Here is a 20,123-nt window from a genome sequence, read left to right on the forward strand (position 1 = left end):
GTCATGGAGTATATTGGTTTCTCCATCTTTGTTAATTGACAGTTTTGCTGGATAGAGTAGCCTGGATTTGTGTTCTCTTAGGGTCTGTATGACATCTGCCAAGGATCTTCTGGCTTTAATAGTCTCTGGTGAGAAGTCTGGTGTAATTCTGATAGGTCTCCCTATATGTTACTTGATATTTTCCCTTACTGCTTTAATATTCTTTCTTTTTTTGTGCATTTGGTATTTTGACTATTATGTGATGGCACAGATTTCCTTTCCGGTCAATCTATTTGGAGTTCTGTAAACTTCTTGTATGTTTATGGGCATGTCTTTCTTTTCTTTAGGGAAGTATCCTTCTATAATTTTGTTGAAGATATTTACTGGAAATTTATGTTGGAAATCTTAGCTCTCTTCTATACCTACTATCCTTAGGGTTGGTCTTTTCATTGTGTCTTGGATTTCCTCAATGTTTTGGGTTCGGAATTTTTTGCGTTTTACATTATCTTTGATGGTTGTGTCAGTGTTTTCTGTTATCTTCTGCCGATGAGATTCTCTCCTCTATCTCTTGATTTCTGATTGAAAATACTTGTGTTTCTGACACCTGATCTCCTTCCTTCTTTTCCCATCTCCAGGGTTGTCACCCTTTGTGCTTTCTTTATTGTTTCTATTTCCATTTTTAATTCCTGGATAACTTTGTTCCATTCCTTTACCTGTTAGTTTGTGCTTTCCTGTAGTTCTTCAGGAGATTTCTGTGTTTCTTTTTTAAGGGCTTCTATTCCTTACCTGTGTTGTGCTGTATTTTGTTAAGATAGGTATTTATGTCCTACAAAGAATAATAGATTGAAAACTCAAACACAAGGAGGAAAACTAACCCAAGAAAAAGCACAGAAAAAGCAACAAAACCAAAGCAAGAGAAATAAACAAATATAATTCCACCTCTAACAACAAAAAATAACAGGAAACAACAATCCTATTCTTTAATATCTCTTAATATCAATGGACTCACTTCTCTAATAATAAGAAATGGACAAACAGAGTGGATACTTAAAGTGGACTCAGCATTTGCTGCAAACAGGAAACCCACATAAGTGACAATGACAGACATTACCTCAGAGTAAATTGCTGGAAAGTAATTTCCCAAGCAAATGGTCCAAAGAAAAAAGCTGGAGTAGCCATTCTCACATCGAATAAGATCAACTTTCAACTAAAAATTTTCAGAAAAGATAAGGAAGGACACTTCATATTCATTGAAGGAAAAGTCCAACAAGATGAACTCTCAGTCCTGAATATCTATCCTCCAAATGCAAGGGCACTTGCATTCATAAAAGAAACCTTACTAAAGCTCAAAGCATATATTGCATGTCACACAATAACAGTGGGAGATTTCAACACCCCACTTTCATCAATGGACAGCTCATAGAAACAGAAATTAAACAGAGACATAGAGAAACTAACCTAAGTTATGAAACAAATGGACTTAACAGATATTAATAGAACATTTCATCCCAAAACAAAATAATATATCTTCTTACAACCTCATGGTACCTTCTCCAGAACTGACCATATAATTGATCACAAAACAGACCTCAAGAGATATAAGATTGAAATAATTGCATGCATCCTATCACATTACCATGGACTAAGGCTTGTTTTCAATAACAATAGAGATAAGAAGGCTCACGTATACATGGAAGCTGAATAACAATCTACTCAATGATAACTTGGTCATGGAAAAAATAAAGAAATAAATTAAAGACTTTTTTGGATTTAATGAAAATAAAGGTACAATGTACCCAAACTTATGGAACACAATGAAAGCAGTGCTAAGAGGAAAACTCACAGCTCAAAAAGAAATTGGAGAGAGAGCATACATTAGCACCTTGACAGAACACCTAAAACCTCTAGAACTAAAAGAAGCAAATACACCCAAGAAGAGTAGAAGGCAGGAAATTGGATTAAACTCAGGGCTGAAATCAAGGAAGTAGAAACAAAAAAGGAATATACAAAGAATCCACAAAAGTGGGAGCTGGTTTTTTGAGAAAATCAACAAGATAGATAATAAACCCTTAGCCTGGCTAAACAGAGGGCACAGGCTATCCAAATTAACAAATCAGAAATGAAAAGTAAGACATAACAAGAGAATCTGAGGAAATTCAGAAAATAATCAGATCCTACTACAAAAGCTTATATTCAACAATACAGGAAAATCTGTATTGAATGGATAATTTTCTAGACAGATACCAGGTACCAAAGTTAAGTCAGGATCACACAAAGCATCTAAACAGTCCCATAACTACTAAAGAAATAGAAGCGGTTATTAAAAGTCTCCCAACCAAATAAAGCCCAGGACCAGATGTGTTTAGTGCAGAATTCTATGAGACCTTCATAGAAGATGTCATACCAATATGGTGCAAACTATTCCACAAAATAGAAAAAGAAGGAACACTAGCCAATTCCTTCTATGAAACCATAATTATGCTTGTTGCTATTAAATACTGGCTGCGCCCGACCAGAAAGAGCACACCAAACCAATACCAACACGGTTCCATGTGGTGAGATTCAATAATTCCCTTATTAAATACAAGGGGAAGGGGCCAGAGAAAGAACAGAAAAGACAGTGAGGGTGGAGGGAGTCTGCTTTTATTTGCACTATGAGGTAAAAATGCCCAGGTGGAGGTGAGACTTGAGCCTAAACGTCTTCTGGGAATGTATGGTGTTATTGCTAAAGGCAACACTTGATACCAACAATGCTTATACCTAAACCAAACAAAAAAACAAGAAAGAGAACTTCAGAGCAATTTCCCTTATGAATATCAAAGCATAAATACTCAATAAAATTCTTACAAACCAAATCCAAGCAACCATCAAAATGATAATCCATCATGATGAAGTAGATTTCATCCCAAGGATGCAGAGATGGTTCAATATATGGAAATCCATCAATGTAGTTCACTAGAGGGGCAGGCAGTGAAAGGTACCCTGATTCCTGCCAGAGATAGGTTGAATCCCCAGGACCCTTAAAGGGGACTGCCGGTGCCTTCCCAATTTCCCAGGATATCAGTTCCCCCCAAAGACCCCTTTACAGAGGTTTGAGACAGACCAGTCATGTAGGGCAATGCTGCAAACCCCTTCACCACAGGTCATGTAGGCTCAAGACAGATCAGAGGTAGAAGCAGGATCACACCTACAAATAAGTATATGAGGAGGTCTTCCCAAGCTCTCAGGACAAACCAATAGGAAGTACCTTCTGTCAGACACTGACCCATTCACAAAACTATTTAAGCACAAGGAAAGGCGTGCAGGAATTATTCCATTGTCTATGAGCTTCTGTTATAAGAGCCACTTGGAGATGAGATCTGCTCTCTGGAAATCATCACTGCCAGAATCTCCCTTGCACTCCTCACTGGCTAGTCAGTCCCCTGCTGGTTCAGCCCAAAGTGGCAGGCAGTCTGGGTAAGGAGAAGGACAGGCAGTTGGGGTGGCAAAAAAATGTTCCCCCTCCCTGCCTGAGATCTTTCTCCCTTTACCTGTACCCACACAATTAGCCAGCCTGGTCAGAGATCACTGCAGAGAGCACTCGGGCTCGATAGCCCTAAAATGTAGTGCTCGAACAATGATCAACAAAACTGCAGTGCTGGAAGGTGAGTCACCTCCCCCAACTCTGGAGACTAGCAACCTATCTTTTCCTGCTAAGTTTTCAGTCAGCACCATCTCAAGCTTAGGTCAAGCTGAAGGGGCAACTGAAGGCTCCTGGCCAGAGCTACTCTCTAGGGTTGGCTGAAGGTCCCTCTAGCCCCTGTCTAAATCCTGACAGCCTGCAAAACAGCCTGCAATTGGTTTTGGCAGACTCCCTATCTAACCTGGTAAAGCAGCAGACACTTAAAGCCACAGGGCACCTGCTCTTTCTTTAATCTGCAGGAAGGCTTAACCTTTTGGACTTCTGTGGAATCCCCCAAGGCTGATAGGCCAAGGGAATGTTCCCATTGGACAAACAGTTTCTCCTCTTTTCTGTAACAGACAGTTCACCGACACACACAAAAACACAACATTAAAAAAAAAATTCCTCAGTTCCTGCACCCACCCACCTACCCTGGCAGTGTTCTTGCAGCTTTCCACAGCCCAACACCCACCCTGTGGCAGTGTGGGGGTAAGTGTGGTCAAACTTTTAAGTCCTGTATCACCTAGGGGATGTGCCCTGTGGCTGAGCTGATGCAGAAAACCCCCAAGGCTTCAAAGGAGACACTAAACAGATGGTCTGCTCCTCCCTCTCCCCCCAGGGAAGGACTCCATTAAAAAAACAAAGGAGCTTCTACCTGCCTCTCCCCTTACTCCACCTCCCCATATCCAGCTAAGGAGATCTCTCCTGCGAGGTAGTGGTTAAAACAGCCAACCAGATAAAGACCACATATGGACAGAAGATATCACCTATAAAGACAATGGAATACCCAAGGAGACCCAGAACCCCCCCTCCAAATTAGCCCCAATTCTAAGGGCCACTGTTGACAGCACACCTAAAAGCTCTAGAACAAAAAGAAATAAATAAACCCAAGAGGAGTAGAAGGCAGGAAATAATCAAAATCAGAGCTGAAATCAACCAAGTACAAACAAAAATGAGTATACAAAGAATCAGCAAAACCAGTAGCTGGTTCTTTGAGAAAATCAACATGATAGATAAACCCTTAGACTAACCAGAGGTCACAGAGAGTGTATCCAAATTAACAAAATCAGAAATGAATAGGGAGGCATAACAGCAGCATCTGAAGAAATTAAAAAAAAAAAATTAGATCCTACTACAAAAGCCTATATCAACAAAACTGGAAATCTGGAGGAAATGGACAGTTTTCTAGACAGATACCAGGTACCAAGGCTGAATCAGGAACAAATAAACCATCTACACACCCCCATAACTCCTAAAGAAATAGAAGCAGTTATTGTTATTAAGAGAAAAAATCCCGGGTCCAGATGGATTCAGGTCTGAATTCTACCAGAGTTTCACAGAAGGCCTCATACTAAGATGTTCAAACTATTCAACAGAATTGAAACAGATGGAACATACCTAAATTCCTTCTATGAATTAATAATTGAATAATAAGATTATACAATTAATCTTATACTGAAACCACACAAAGACCCAACTAAGAAAAAGAAGTTCAGACCAATTTCCCTTATGATTATTGATGCAAAACTACTCATGAATGTCTTAGAAACAGAATTCAAGAACACATCGAAATGATCATCCATCATAATCAAGTAGGCTTCATTCCAGTGATGCAGGGATTGTTTAATATATGAAAATCCATCAATGTAATCCACTATATAAACTAACCCAAAGATAAGAATGACATGGTCATTTGATTAGATGCTGAAAAAGCATTTGACAAAGCTCAACACCCCTTCATGATAAAAGTCCTGGAAAAATCAGAATTTCAAGGCCCATATCTGTACATAGTAAAAGCAATATACAGCAAACCAGTAGCAAAGATCAAACTAAATGGAGAGAAAATTGAAGTAACCCAACTAAAATCAGGAACTAAACAAGACTCTCTCCCTACTGATTCAATCTAATAGTCGAAGTCATAGCCAGAGCAATCAGACAGTGAAAAGAGGTCAAAGGGATACAAATTTGAAAGGAAGAAATCAAATTATCACTATTTGCAGATGATATAATAGTATAGTTAATTGACCCCAAAAGTTCCACCAAAGAACTACTTAACCTGATAAACAACTTAAGCAAAGTGCTGGGGTATAAAATTAACTCAAACAATTCAGTACTCAAAGGATAAACAGACTGGTTTGATGTGGAGGGCCTAGATCCACTTGGACTTAAGCTTTGTACATGGTAATAAGAATGGATCAATTTGCATTCTTCTACATGGTGACCTCCAATTGTACCAACACCATTTGTTGAAAATGTTATCTTTCTGCCATTGAATGGTTTTAGCTCCTTTGTCAAAGATCAAGTGACTATAGGTGTGTGGGTTTATTTCTGGGTCTTCAATTATATTCCACTGATCTATCTGTCTGTCTCTGTACCTATCCCATCAGTTTTTATGACGATTCCTTGGTAATACTGCTTGAAGTCAGGGATGGTGATTCTCACAGAAGTTCTTTTAATGTTGAGTATAGTTTTTGCTATCCTGGGATTTGCAAATTGCTCTTTTTATCTCTATAAAAATTGAGTATGGATATTGATGGAGATTGTATTGAATCTATAGATTGCTTTTGGCAAAATGGCCATCTTTACTATATTAATCCTGCCAATCCATGAGCATGGAAGACCTTTCCATCTTCTCAGTTCTTCCTCAATTTTTTTCTTAAGAGACTTGAAGTTCTTGTCAGGCAGATCTTTCGTTTGCTTGGTTAAAGTCACACCAAGATATTTTATATTACTTGGTAATATTGTGAAGGATGTCATTTCCTTAATTTTTTTCTCAGCCTGTTTATCCTTTGAGTAGAAGAAGGCTACTGTATTGTTTGAGTTAATTTTATTCCCCAGCACTTTGCTGAAGTTGTTTATCAGGTTAAGTAGTTCTCTGGTGGAACTTTTGTGTTCACTTAACTATACTATCATATCATCTGCAAATAGTGATAATTTGATTTCTTCCTTTCAAATTTGTATCCCATTGGCCTCTTTTCACTGTCTGATTGCTCTGGCTATGACTTCGACTATTAGATTGAATCAGTAGGGAGAGAGTCTTGTTTAGTTCCTGATTTTAGTTGGGTTGCTTCAATTTTCTCTCCATTTAGTTTGATGTTAGCTACTGGTTTGCTGTATATTGCTTTTACTATATACAGATATGGGACTTGAATTCCTGATTTTTCCAGGACTTTTATCATGAAGGGGTGTTGAACTTTGTCAAATGCTTTTTCAGCATCTAATCAAATGACCATGTCATTATTATCTTTGGGTTAGTTTATATAGTGGATTACATTGATGGATTTTTGTATATTAAACAATCCCTGCATCACTGGAATGAAGCCTACTTGATTATGATGGATGATCATTTCGATGTGTTCTTGAATTCTGTTTCTAAGACATTCATGAGTAGTTTTGCATCAATAATCATAAGGGAAATTGGTCTGAACTTCTTTTTCTTAGTTGGGTCTTTGTGTGGTTTCAGTATAAGATTAATTGTATAATCTTATTATTCAATTATTAATTCATAGAAGGAATTTAGGTATGTTCCATCTGTTTCAATTCTGTAGAATAGTTTGAACAGTATTAGTATGAGGTCTTCTGTGAAGCTCTGGTAGAATTCAGATCTGAATCCATCTGGACCTGGGCTCTTTTTGGTTGGGAGACTCTTAATAACAATATCTGCTTCTATTTCTTTAGGAGTTATGGGGGTGTTTAAATGGTTTATTTGTTCCTGATTTAGCTTTGGTACCTGGTATCTGTCTAGAAAATTGTCCATTTCCTCCAGATTTCCAGTTTTGTTGATATAGGCTTTTGTAGTAGGATCTAATTTTTTTTTTAATTTCTTCAGATGCTGCTCTTATGCCTCCCTATTATTTCTGATTTTGTTAATTTGGATACACCCTCTGTGACCTCTGGTTAGTCTAAGGGTTTATCTATCATGTTGATTTTCTCAAAGAACCAGCTACTGGTTTTGCTGATTCTTTGTATACTCATTTTTGTTTGTACTTGGTTGATTTCAGCTCTGATTTTGATTATTTCCTGCCTTCTACTCCTCTTGGGTTTATTTATTTCTTTTTGCTCTAGAGCTTTTAGTTGTGCTGTTTACAGTGGCCCTTAGAATTGGGGGTGATTTAGAGAGGGCCTTTTGGGTCTCCTTGGGTATTCCATTGTCTTTATAGGTGATATCTTCTGTCCATATGTGGTCTTTATCTGGTTGGCTGTTTTAACAACTACCTCTAAGGAGAGATCTCCTTAGTAGGATGTGGGGAGGTGGAGTAAGGGGAGAGGCAGGTAGAAGCTCCTTTGTTTTTTCAATGGAGTCCTGCCCTGGGTGGGAAAGGGAGGAGCAGACAGTCTGTTTAGTGTCTCCTTTGAAGCCTTGGGGGTTTTCTGCATCAGCTCAGCCACAGGGCACATCCCCTAGGTGATACAGGACTTAGAAGTTTGAGCACACTTACCCCACACTGCCACAGGGTGGGTGTTGGGCTGTGGAAAGCTGCAAGAACACTGCCAGGGAGGGGGTGGGGGGAGAGGGGGTGCAGGAACTGAGGAATTTTTTTTAATGTTGTGTTTTTGTGTGTGTCGGTGAACTGTCTGTTACAGAAAAGAGGAGAATCGGTTTGTCCAATGGGAACATTCCTGTGGCCTATTGGCCTTGGGGGATTCAACAGAAGTCCAAAAGGTTAAGCCTTCCTGCAGATTAAAGAAAGAGCAGGTGCCCTTTAAGTGTCTGCTGCTTTACTAGGTTAGATAGGGAGTCTGCCAAAACCAATTGCAAGGTGTTTTGCAGGCTGTCAGGATTTAGACAGGGGCTAGAGGGACCTTCAGCCAACTCCAGAGAGTAGCTCTGGCCAGGAGCCTTCAGTTGCACTGGAACAGCACAGCCGACGACTTCCCTAACCCTATACAAGAAGTTCTTATTCCAGCTTGACAACGGTTTCCAAGGAATGTATGAAACCATGCTCATCATCCAGAAAATGTTCAATTCTTTGGCAGCAGTTGTGCTTCAGAACAGACAGGGACTAGAAGTCCTGACAGCTAAAGAAGGTGGTCTTTGTCTGTTTTTCCAGGAAGAATGCTGTTTCTATGTCAACGAATCTGGGGCAGTAAGAAATACATTCCATCAGCTGCAATCAGACATCCAGAAATGCAGGGAACAGCATGAGGCCTCCAATTCCTGGGTTTTTCAAAACCCTACATGGAAATAGGATATTGCCCTTCTTAATGCCTCTTCTCCCCGTTTTCCTGGAGATACTATTTCCTCCCTGCCTCATTAATCTTGTTTCCACATTCCTTCAAAGACAAATTCAAAATTTTCTAACCAAAAAGTCAAACAGTTCCTTCTACACAACTATCAAGTGGGCCTAGATGGTGAAAGTCAGCTTCATCCCAAAACTGATAATGCTCCTAGACAGCAGGGAGCAGTTTAAGAGGTCTAAAGCCCCTATTTCGCTTTTAGCATTGACTTCCCCTTTTTCCCTTTCTTCTTCTCTCTATGATAAGAAAAAGGGAGGTATGTTATCATCAGAAGTGGTTTACAGCTAGCCTCTGAATCCAGTAATGACATCATCCTTAGATAACAAAGACCTGCTTGCTTCTGTTGCCACGGCAACCGCCACACTCTCAAGGCACATGCCTCACACATTAAAAGTACACACACACACACACACACACACACACACACACACATACACACACATATATATATTCGCACACACACAAATTAGTATTTACACACAGATAAGTAAGATAGAGTACACTATTCTTTGTATTATTTTATACTATCATGTGTGTTTATAACTATGCTCACATAAAGAAAAACTATTATAAGTAACAAAACATGATTTACAAGATGGTAAGAAGAAGTAATAAGTATCTATATAAACAATGGAAATGGAGATGTGCACAATTACAGTGAGAAATTAACTCTTTTTAAATTGTTTTTAATGAGTTTTTAAATAACCATACCACTAACTTTCAATTTAAGACCCCAGGAATTAAATTCCTAAAGCATATTATACCATAACTGACATGGATAAATCCTACCTCATAGTAACTAGTACTTTTTTAAATAGGCAAAGACATATTTGTATCCATGAAAATACATTGTTTCAGGTAGCACAATTTAAATTTTCATTCTCCTCCTTCCTCTCCAGCCTGTCAACAGCCTTATTTTCAAATGTTTTCTTATTTCCCATCCTTTCCTTTTCACTTCCTCAGTCAGATTCTTCCAATGAAATTTAGGTCTTACATGCAGTATTCCTGCTTAGCATAATCTTCTATGAATATGTAAGAGATATACTCCTTTCCATGGTCCTTCCTCCTATGTTCATTAATTGACCTGGTGAAATTCAATAAAAACACACTAAGAAGTGAAATAAATGGTATAGTGACTTGTTTTCATATAAATCAAGGATGTAATTACAAAATATTAATTTTAAATTAATAGGCTAAATAACAGTTTTGTGCTACAACAAATAAAAGCAGTTTTTCAAAAAACAAAACAAAACAAACAAACAAAAAGCAAAAACAGGGTATGCTGCAAAACAAAGCAGGTGAGCCCTATAACTATGACATTTAGGAAGCAGATTTCTTTCTGAAAATATTTCCGCCTATAATAATGGAACCAAGATCATACATGGTTCAGAACCAAGAAGTATACCTTTTGAGTGTGCACAGTATTGTAATCTGTATTGACAATAGGTAAATATTACTTCCTGAATCCTATTTGAGCCAATATAAAGTTAGGGAAAAAAAAGTATGAAAATAACGGCCACCACATTCTCAAAGTTGAAAAGGTAAGATATTCCAAAAACAGTTAGAAAACATTTACTGGGAGTCTAATCCTGATGCTGAAACCAAACAACCGGAAAAGAAAGTCATACACCAACATCTCTGATGACCATAGGTGCACAAGGCATTAATAAAATACGTGTAAACCAAATGCAGTAACACAAACAGATTTCTCATTAGGCTTAAGGCAACTTCTTCCCAGAGATGGAGGAAAGCGTCAATACATGAGAATTAACATAATCTACTACATAAGTACAAGTACCACCCTATTGCATACATAAAAGACCTTTGATAAAATACAGCCTCCATTTGTGAGGAAAGTCTTGCAGAGAATAGGGATACAAGGGATTTATCTCAACTTGATAAAGGCAATATACAGCAAAAGTCATCCAAAAGAGAGAATAATTCAAAGTACTTGTGTTGGAATCAGGACCAAGACAAGGATGTTCACTCTTCTCACTTCTCAACATACTGCTTACAGTGTTAGGTCAAGTAATTAAACAAGTCAAGGTAATGAAGCAAATACAAATGAGAAGGGAAGAAATCAATATATGTTTATTTTCAGGTTTTAAGATTCTATACATAAAAACTAAATCATAAAAAAACTCCTAGAGCTGATAAAAATTGATAAAAGTTGAAAAACACAGAGTTAAAGCACAGGAATCAGTATCCTTTTTAATATACAAAAGACAAACACAGAAAGCAAGGGGACAATACTATTCTCAAGAAACTAAAACAAAATAGAACAACAACAAAATACTTGAACTAAATATGACAAAGGAATGTGTGCCATGAAAACTGTAAAACACTAAAGAAATTCACTGAACATATTCCTGCTTAAGAAACAGCTACAGGTGTTTCTTGCCCTCTTCCTAAGAGCAGAAGAATAAATAATACTCTGTTAGTACTCAGTGGATTCTGGGATTTTCCTAACATTCACATCACCACAGAGAACTTCAAACAACTAAGAAACCTCTTAAGTTATTGAGAAGCAAAGCCCAAGCTTCATGCATTTTTCATTTAAATAAAAAAAACCATTTAAGTATCAAGTTTAAAATGGAGATAGGATCTAGTATGCACCGCCCCCCCCCCATTACCACAGTCCTGGTAATCAGTGTGACAGCTCCAAGAACTATGTGTCCTGAGAGATATGTGTCCTGAGGACTTGAGGCTGTTATGAAGTTCTGTTCTGTTCACTGCCAGCATGTTCCTCATTATCTAAGAATTATGGGAAAACTCTAAGGGGCCTCAAATCACTCATTGGCCAACATCTCTGGCACTAACAATTGATTTCTTATGCACATTTTTGCCCTCAGCTTCCTGATGAGATTTATTAAGAGTTGCTCTTGAGTAGATACTCATTCTGAGGATTTAAAGTAGATATGACTGATTTTTATATAAGTGGTTAGATCTGTGAGTCTTTTAAGAATACTTTTTAAGGATAAATAATGAAATAATTACTCCTGTCTTTGTCTAGAAGAAAACTAAAACAATTACATTGCAATTTAATGCTGCTTGAAAGATTTGGCTGGGATATATAAGTGATAGAACAAAGAATAAAGCACAAGGGTTAGGGCATCCATCAACTATGTGTATCTGTTAAGGCTTGTGTATTATGGGCTGGAAAACTGTTCCTTCTACCATCAACTCTGTGTGTGTGTGTGTGTGTGTGTGAATTTTCTCTCTTCCCTGGTCTTTCTCACTGACCCCAAGGAGTTAAGAGTTCATAGGTTTTTCGCTGATCATAGAGAGTGCCAACCCCCCAGTAACTTAAGCTTTGCTCCCTCAGAAAACTGTCTGTTGAGTAACATCTCTGGTTGCCGGCTGCCTATGGCAGCATCCCCATAGGTGTCTGGATCCACCCCCATCAATAGCTTTAAGCACTGACCTCCAATGGCTGCCTGCCTCCTTTTACCCACCACACAGATGCCAACATTGGTCATCAGCAATAGTAGAAAATCGTTTACTTGTAATTTAGAAGGAAATCGAGTTTCAGCTTAATTTTCTGTGTGTTTTCTTGAATGTATGTGACTGTGTCCGTGAAGAGACATACTGCCCAGAAGGGCAGTTATGAACAGATGTGAGGCGAGTTTTTCTTATTTGTAAAGACTGACTAATAAGGCCCCGCCAATGCCATTCAAATAAAAAAAGAAAAAGAAAAAGAAAAATGTTGCTTTCAATTTCTTACCATTTTATACCTGAAGGAAGATAAACGTGGCAATACCTATTATTATTATTATTATTATTATTATTATTATTTTGGTTTTCACTGGAGGATTACTAGGGACTATTATGTTATTTAAAATTCTTTACATGGTAGTATAGATGAAAGACTCAGACTAAAGTATTTCCTTTTGTAATATATATTTCATATGTGGAAATTGTAGAACTGACTTGCGAGGATTAATCTTTCTAAAAATATAAAAAAAAATCAACTATACATTAAGAAATAGAACTCACTTAGCTTCTCCATACCTGCCTTCATAACCACAAGAAGCAATTTCATCTCTTGAAAAAAACAGAATCAATTCAATTTCTTTGCGTAGAATCGGGATTATTACTCACTGATGAATCTGATATTAGGTCTGCATTAAAATAAGATTTAATCATTATGTTAAAATATGTTTTCCTTAAATTTTATTAAGAAAATGTGGTTTCTATTATTTTCAGGTGCAAATATTTAGGTTCCAAACACCTGCATGAATGGCCATTATTTCTATACTTAGTACAAAAACTAGTAAAATTGTTTTTTTATTCTTCAGCAGTGTTCAGACAAAAGCGCGTCACAGTAAACTCACGGTATCATGTTTTAATAAATGTAATCCATTCTGTTACCTTGTAACACAGTCCCTGGGGTAGGCAAGGGTGAAAGTGGTAAGGAGGATGAAGTCCACCTCCTTGCTTAGGAGAACTATGCAGCTCACTATAATAGGAAAAACAGAAAAGAAGTTTCTTGGAATGGTTACTTTTTCTTTCCTAAAAGAAGTTTCTATAGAATTTAAAACTAATATGTTAAAGAAATTTCAAGTTTCTGCCAGCCATTTGATTAAACAAAAACTTACTAATCATTTTTAGGAAGTTTGGATTCCTGTTTCCCATATCCAGAAACTAAGTCAGTATAACTAGATGATCTCATCTATACACTACATCCATACATACATGCGTGCATACACACACACACACACACACACACACACACACACACACACACAAATATATGCATATTATATAAATAGTTTTATATACTATAATGACACTTTATCTTAAACATTAAAGTTTTTTTCTTTTACACACAGGTAAAAACAGTCTAACAGCATTATTTTCTACTTGTCATGAAACAAGTGCTCCTTCAACTAAGAAACCTGAGCTCAATTTTTGTCAATAGTAACTGCTTTACAGAACATAATTCCAGTTTCGATAGAAAAACAGCTTACCAGCATTTGTAATATCCAAATCAAATTTGCAATCTCACCCAGATGTATAAATGTGCCCGGCACCTGAACCATAATGAAGTCCATTAATAATGGATAAGTATATTAAAGAAACTGGTCATTGTCTCTGGATAATACTATAAGTTAAGCATGATGTGTGCTTTTATAGAACTTTTTCTGATACAAACAACACTGTTAGTAAAGCAAGACCCAAACCTATCACTTTAGCTAATTTCAAACAAAGCTATTCTGTGCACACTGCAGTAGCACATAGTTAAAAATACTACTCACTGCCTCTTTTTCAAACATATTGAAACACCTCAATGCTCTATGAAAAACAGCAAAGTTATTGCACCACCAGAAATACACAGTTCAATATCTAACTTCATTTCAGTAGAGCATGAGACTTAATCTAAGGGTCAAGGGCACCAATTATAAAAGGAATTAAACACTCTAACTAGTCCAAATAAAAGACACACAATCCAGGTACTTTATTTACAAGTCATAAGCCTAATTGGGCAGGTTTACAGCTATAGTAACCTATTTCCATGCCATAATGTCCCTTGTTACTTGGTGTTTTTCCAGGCCACATGCTCAGGGTCCATCTCCTCACATGGTGGCTTCCTCCTCCCTTGGTCTGCTCTCTTGTTCCCCCTTCTCCTCTCTCTTGAGACCCTCCACTCCATCCTCAAGTCCCACCTTTCTTCTCCTATTGCCTAATCACAGACTCTATCCATTTTTGATGAGTTAAACTAAGAAGCAAAGTTTACAAAGCATCACTTGGGGTACCTGAGGATCTGCTCCTCAGGGCTTCCAGATCTTGGGAGCCAGTATGTGGGGAGCATTTAAATACAAGCAGCACCACACCAACCCCACCAATAACTTCCTTATCTGACCAATAACCATCTTTACGTAATACACAGCCCATACAGATATTTTCAGATCCTAGCACCCATAGCTATGGCTTCTGGTAAAATGTAAGGATGTGTCACATTCTTACAAACTCAAGACAAAGTGAGCAGAATATCCAGTGTTTTCACAACAGTCCACTATTTAATCTGCCAGAATTTAAGGGTCATCAATAACAAACCAACAGAAAATGCCACTAAACATAGACAACAGCCATGATATATTATATTCCAAAGTTACAACCATGAATTAAGCTTTAAAAGGAGGTTACATAACCTTTATATTTTAAGGACTTTTAAAATAAGAGTCTCACTTGGAAAATATGCAAAGTTCATCTTTGACCACTGAGTGTGGGCCATGCACCCCCACTGCCCTGGCCTGAGAGGCAACACCAGAGTGTTCCTCTTCACTGGGCTAGCTGACCTGCTCCACAGTGCAGCAGAGTGCATGGGTCTCTCCACAAGCAGAGTGAGCTACTCTATGTGAGATTCGTGGAAATACAAGGATACACAGTCCTCTCTGGAGGGCAAACTAGACAAGCACATGGAGAAAGGATGTGGAGGAATAGTTGGAGAAATCAGAGACCAGGACACAAAATTTTGAAAGAGTAATCACTGAGACTCAGTCTGTGACTAATAGAATTTAAATTGTTGCTCCTGCAGAATGAAAAGTAAAGTTGCTAACAGGGAAGAAAACATCTGCATCCTGAGAATCCAGGAAGGGTTTGTAAAAGGCCCCAAACATGTGCAGAGATTAAATAGCTCTAAATGGAATCATCAAAGAGATGATTCAGGAAACAGCACACAAAGGAAGTCACCGATGGATCAAATTACATTGACCTAATTTCTTAATATAAGGAACAAGAAATCAGTTTCCAAAAAACACAAAAGATGCTTCATCTAATAATACAAGTCAATATTAGACCTAATTTTTATAGAGCTAATGTGTAGAAGTCAAAGGTACTAACTTCTAAAATGACTCTTAGTACATTTAATTTTTGTGCAATGTCTAATAATGACTCAGAGAATGTGATATTGGAAAAAAAGTAGAAGAAAGGCATTGGAAAAGCAGTTTTAGGCACAGGTTTGGCTGTCAATTTAGTAAAAGACAATCTAGTCCTTCTATATCTAGCAAATACTTTTACAGGCTCCAAATGGGTCAAAGACCTAAGATACAAAAATGAATGTCATAAAGTTAAAACAAGAATATTGTATCAAGGTATTATGACTACTTTTTTAAAGAAAAGGAATATTTCATTTTGTCACTTTTCAATAGCAAGTGGAACTTAAAACATTTCCTCTAATATTTGACTTCTGGTGGCCCATCCAAAAGAAATGAAAAAGATATGAATTATAAAAGGATGTTAAATATTTTAAAAATCCAGTGACTACTAAGATGCAGCTAATTAAGTAAGCAAAGAAAATATTCTGCTGCAAAACCATGCTTGGCCAGCCAGTGATGGAAAGCAAGACAAAAGAAGATTAGTTTCTTGCTACTTTCAAAGAACAAGCACCTACCCAGGTCAAAATCTAAATATAGACTACTAAAACAAGCAGCTGACATGGAGTCTACCCACCAGACTGAGCAACAAAGGAACTTAGAAACACCACCAAACATGCACAACAGTTTTTTTTCCCTCATTTTGACAGATGTTCACTCAGTATTTTCTTAGTTTTCAGCATGGGACACGTACTGTGTACTTCCTTCAGTTACATATCCCTTGCTTTCTAGAACTTAAATTTCTATCTGTTTAATAATACGAATTAGGAGATTCAGAAAGAAAAGGCAACCTGGTACACAAGTATGGTGACCACAAACAATGAAACAAAGACTCAACAAGTTCAGGAAGTTATCCCAAGATCTACTAACACAAATCACTAATCTCAAAATTTTCTGAAAACATTTAACAGCTAATAAGAACCCTAGAAAACTTGAGAAACTGATACACATATAAAATATAAATTTGTGTCTACAATCACCCTTCCTGGTGCACCGTGTAAGCAAATGATGGCAACCAAGAAAGACTAATTCCAGAAAAGAAACCCAGATATTCAGTTTCTGTTTTGCCTCATCAGGGTCATTTCTAAAATAACCATTGTTTTTTTAAATGTGACAAAATAGGGAACAGAAGCAACTGGGATAAAACCAAAATCTAGATCCTTTCTACTGTGCTATATGTCTTTCTTCTCGTTAATGTGTTCCTAAAACTATGATTTTTTTTTTAATATCTGTGGTTTTACAATGTATTCTACAGGGAAACCAATGGGAAAGACTTGCCAATTTCTGTGGAACTGTAATGCAGGGTAGTAAAACAAATGAAGATCTTGTGATTGTAAAGAAACTAATTTTCCAAGATAGTTATGGAAATATTTCTTCTAAGAAACCAATTCACTCAAATGAGGCATTTAGACTCTGGTTACAATAGTCGTTGTGTCCTTCCTTCAGTCGGGGTTCCCTGCTCTGTAGCCTTCCCTTGAAAGTTCTGTTCTCTTGGTGTCATCTCCTGAAAGCCGAGGTTAGGTACCATGGTGTCTGCTTTCAAGTTCTAAAATATATTGAAGAACATAAATATTAAGTGTCTGCACGGTGACATAAGCCACATCGCTAATAGCTCATCTAGTTAATATGAAATAAATCATGCTTTCACTCCCAACCTATGTTGGGATTGAATTCCAGGTGAACATCATCATTCTGTTCCAGAAATCAAAAGTATACACTGGTCGGTCATTGCTCAGATTTAGATTTTGTTTGGATTCATGTTGTCACTGGTAGAAGTTTGGACCTGGTTCTTCTTCTCAGCCCCATGATCCCAGGAATAAGACGCAGACTCAACATATATTAACAAATACCTTGGCCATAGAGCTACACTTTTCTCTGACAAATTCTAACCCACTTACTCAAATCTACATACCGCCATGTGGGTCATTACCTGTGCTCAGGAACTACGAGTCTGTCTGGTCACATTTTCCAGGGCAAATCTCTCCGACCTGGCTCTATCCCAGAATTCTTTCTGCCTCCCGGATGTCCCACCTTCTATTCTACCCTTTCCTATAGGCCATAATTTTTTTTAACTGAAAGGTAATATATCCATACAAATACACAAGATACTCTCTCTACAGTCACTAACATTCTTAAAGCCTTCAAAGAGTTAATTATTCCAATTCTACTTTCACTTCTAATGCACCAACACCAACACCAACCAGAGGCCATCCATGGGAGGACTATTGCTTTAAAGAACTTATGTGCACCTGCTTTTCCTTTCAGTTTATTCTGGTAATAATGCCACTCCAACTGGGGGTTAGCATCAGGATGAAAAGGTGTTCTATGTAGACCAGGCTGGCCGGGAACTCATAGAGGTTCACCTGCTAGGATTAAAAGCTTGGTCCACCAAACATGGCTCTGATGAACTGACTCAATCTAACAGCAGCAGAGTCAGTTTTCTGTAGCCTTTGATTTCTTACAATGAAAAACAGGCAACTCGGATTCCAGGTTCAGATTGTAGGAGAAGAAAATGAGACAAAAAACTACAATCAGAATTTTGTAATTCTGGTATAAGTAGGTATAAATAGGTTTAAAGAGCAGGGGGCTCAGAACAAAGAGACATATAACACACAAGCTCTCCTGCCTCACCACATAAGCCAGACAAAAGAACACTAGACCAGAAGGTAGGTGTCCCTGGCCTAAAATCAATTCCTTTACATTCAAAAAATCCCTTTCAGAGCTGAGTCAAAACTATCTAGAACAAAAATAAAGCCTTGTTGGGAATCTAGAATTCTCTAGTATTTTCACAGAAGAGAAAAACTGACTTTCAAACGAAACTGCAAATGTAGCTATATTGTCCAGAAAGAACTAAAGAAAAATGCTAAATAAATGCTTCTAATACTAGTAAGTAGTATACACAGAAACCTGAAATTTCATTTGCAAAACAGACTGCCCAGTTGACTCAACTCAATGATACAGAATTATCCAAAACCCAGAAGTTAGTACGTTTACCTACATTAAGGGAGGAGTTATTTGAACAGAAGAGAAAGTCTGAAGACACAGTTTAGCAGAAAAATTCCCTTAATGAACAATAAAAAGATATAGAAAATATCCAGAAACTCTCATCTAAGTGAGATAACAGAGTCCTCAATTTAACATACTCTTCTCTGTATATTTCAATGTACACTAAAGCAGTAGGATTCTAATTTCCCTATACCTGTGATAATAAAGGGTAGCCAATTTGAACAAATGAATAAATTTAATTGAGAAAGAACAAAATACTTTCCAAAGAATATATTGTTATTTCAGATACACACACACACACAGACGCACACACACACACAGACACATACACACACACACAACACACTCTCTTATGTATCAGTTTTTTTAAACAAACAAGAATACAGATCTTTAAGATCTGTTATACTTCTCACACCCAGGAGACAAAGAAGAAAACAGTATCAACATGCCTTCCAGAGCTCTGATATCTGGGTGCCCTCAATACTGACATATTGCCTAAACGGAAAAAAAAGAGCTTTCAAACCCAAACTAATTCTTCTCATTAAAAACATATTTAGACCATTTTAAAAAATCACATTTAAGAATAATGTTAACATAATATAGAATGTATTATGGACTGTACACCACCTTAATAGATGAATTTCCATTTCTTCAGTTTTTTTTTTTTTTCCGGAGCCTTGCATTTGCTAGGCAAGTACTCTACCACTGAGCTAAATCCCCAACCCCCCATTTCTTCAGTTTTCTGATAGAATGTTAAATCACTTCTAACAATAGCATAGCATTATTTCCTATTCTACATTTTAACCTTCTTCCTTTAAGATTATAATTTTATAAGATAAATCTGATTATACAATTTAGTTATGTGTAGTTATGTGTCGTTCAGCTTTGATAAACTCCATTCTCCACAACTCTACAAACTTTATTTCATGAAACAATTAAAATGGCTACTAGTACCCAATGTTCCTGATAAGTAATAAAACATGAGAGATTTACAAGGAGTTAGATTAATTCTCACAACACTATAGGGAAAAATTACTATCACCCACAACTTTTATATTAGTAATGTAAGTTCAAGAGCTGGTGAGTGCCCAAATTGGAATTTATTTCCAATCAGTCTGATTTCCATGCTCTTAACTTATCATACTTGTTGTTATTAAAATCTCTTTGTAATAAAGTACCCACCACACACATTCAAATAGAGCACACAAAACTAACACAGTTCCACTTGGTGAGATTTAATGGGAGAACAAGAAAAGGGAAAGGGGCGAGAGAAAGAAGAGAAAAGAATGAAGAGAAGAGAGAGCATGAGGGCAGAAGAAGTCTGCCTTTCATTTGGAATATGACATAACTACTCCCACGTGGAG

General features: G+C 37.2%; 1 pseudogene; it reads left to right on the top strand.

The window, feature by feature from the left end:
* Window positions 1-20,123, top strand: part of LOC148005534 (polyubiquitin-C-like) — a 1,830,776-nt pseudogene that overhangs the window by 593,179 nt on the left and 1,217,474 nt on the right.

The sequence above is a fragment of the Rattus norvegicus genome, chromosome 5 (genome assembly GCF_021556685.1).
Source record: "Rattus norvegicus strain SHRSP/BbbUtx chromosome 5, alternate assembly SHRSP_T2T, whole genome shotgun sequence".
NCBI classification, from domain to species: domain Eukaryota; kingdom Metazoa; phylum Chordata; class Mammalia; order Rodentia; family Muridae; genus Rattus; species Rattus norvegicus.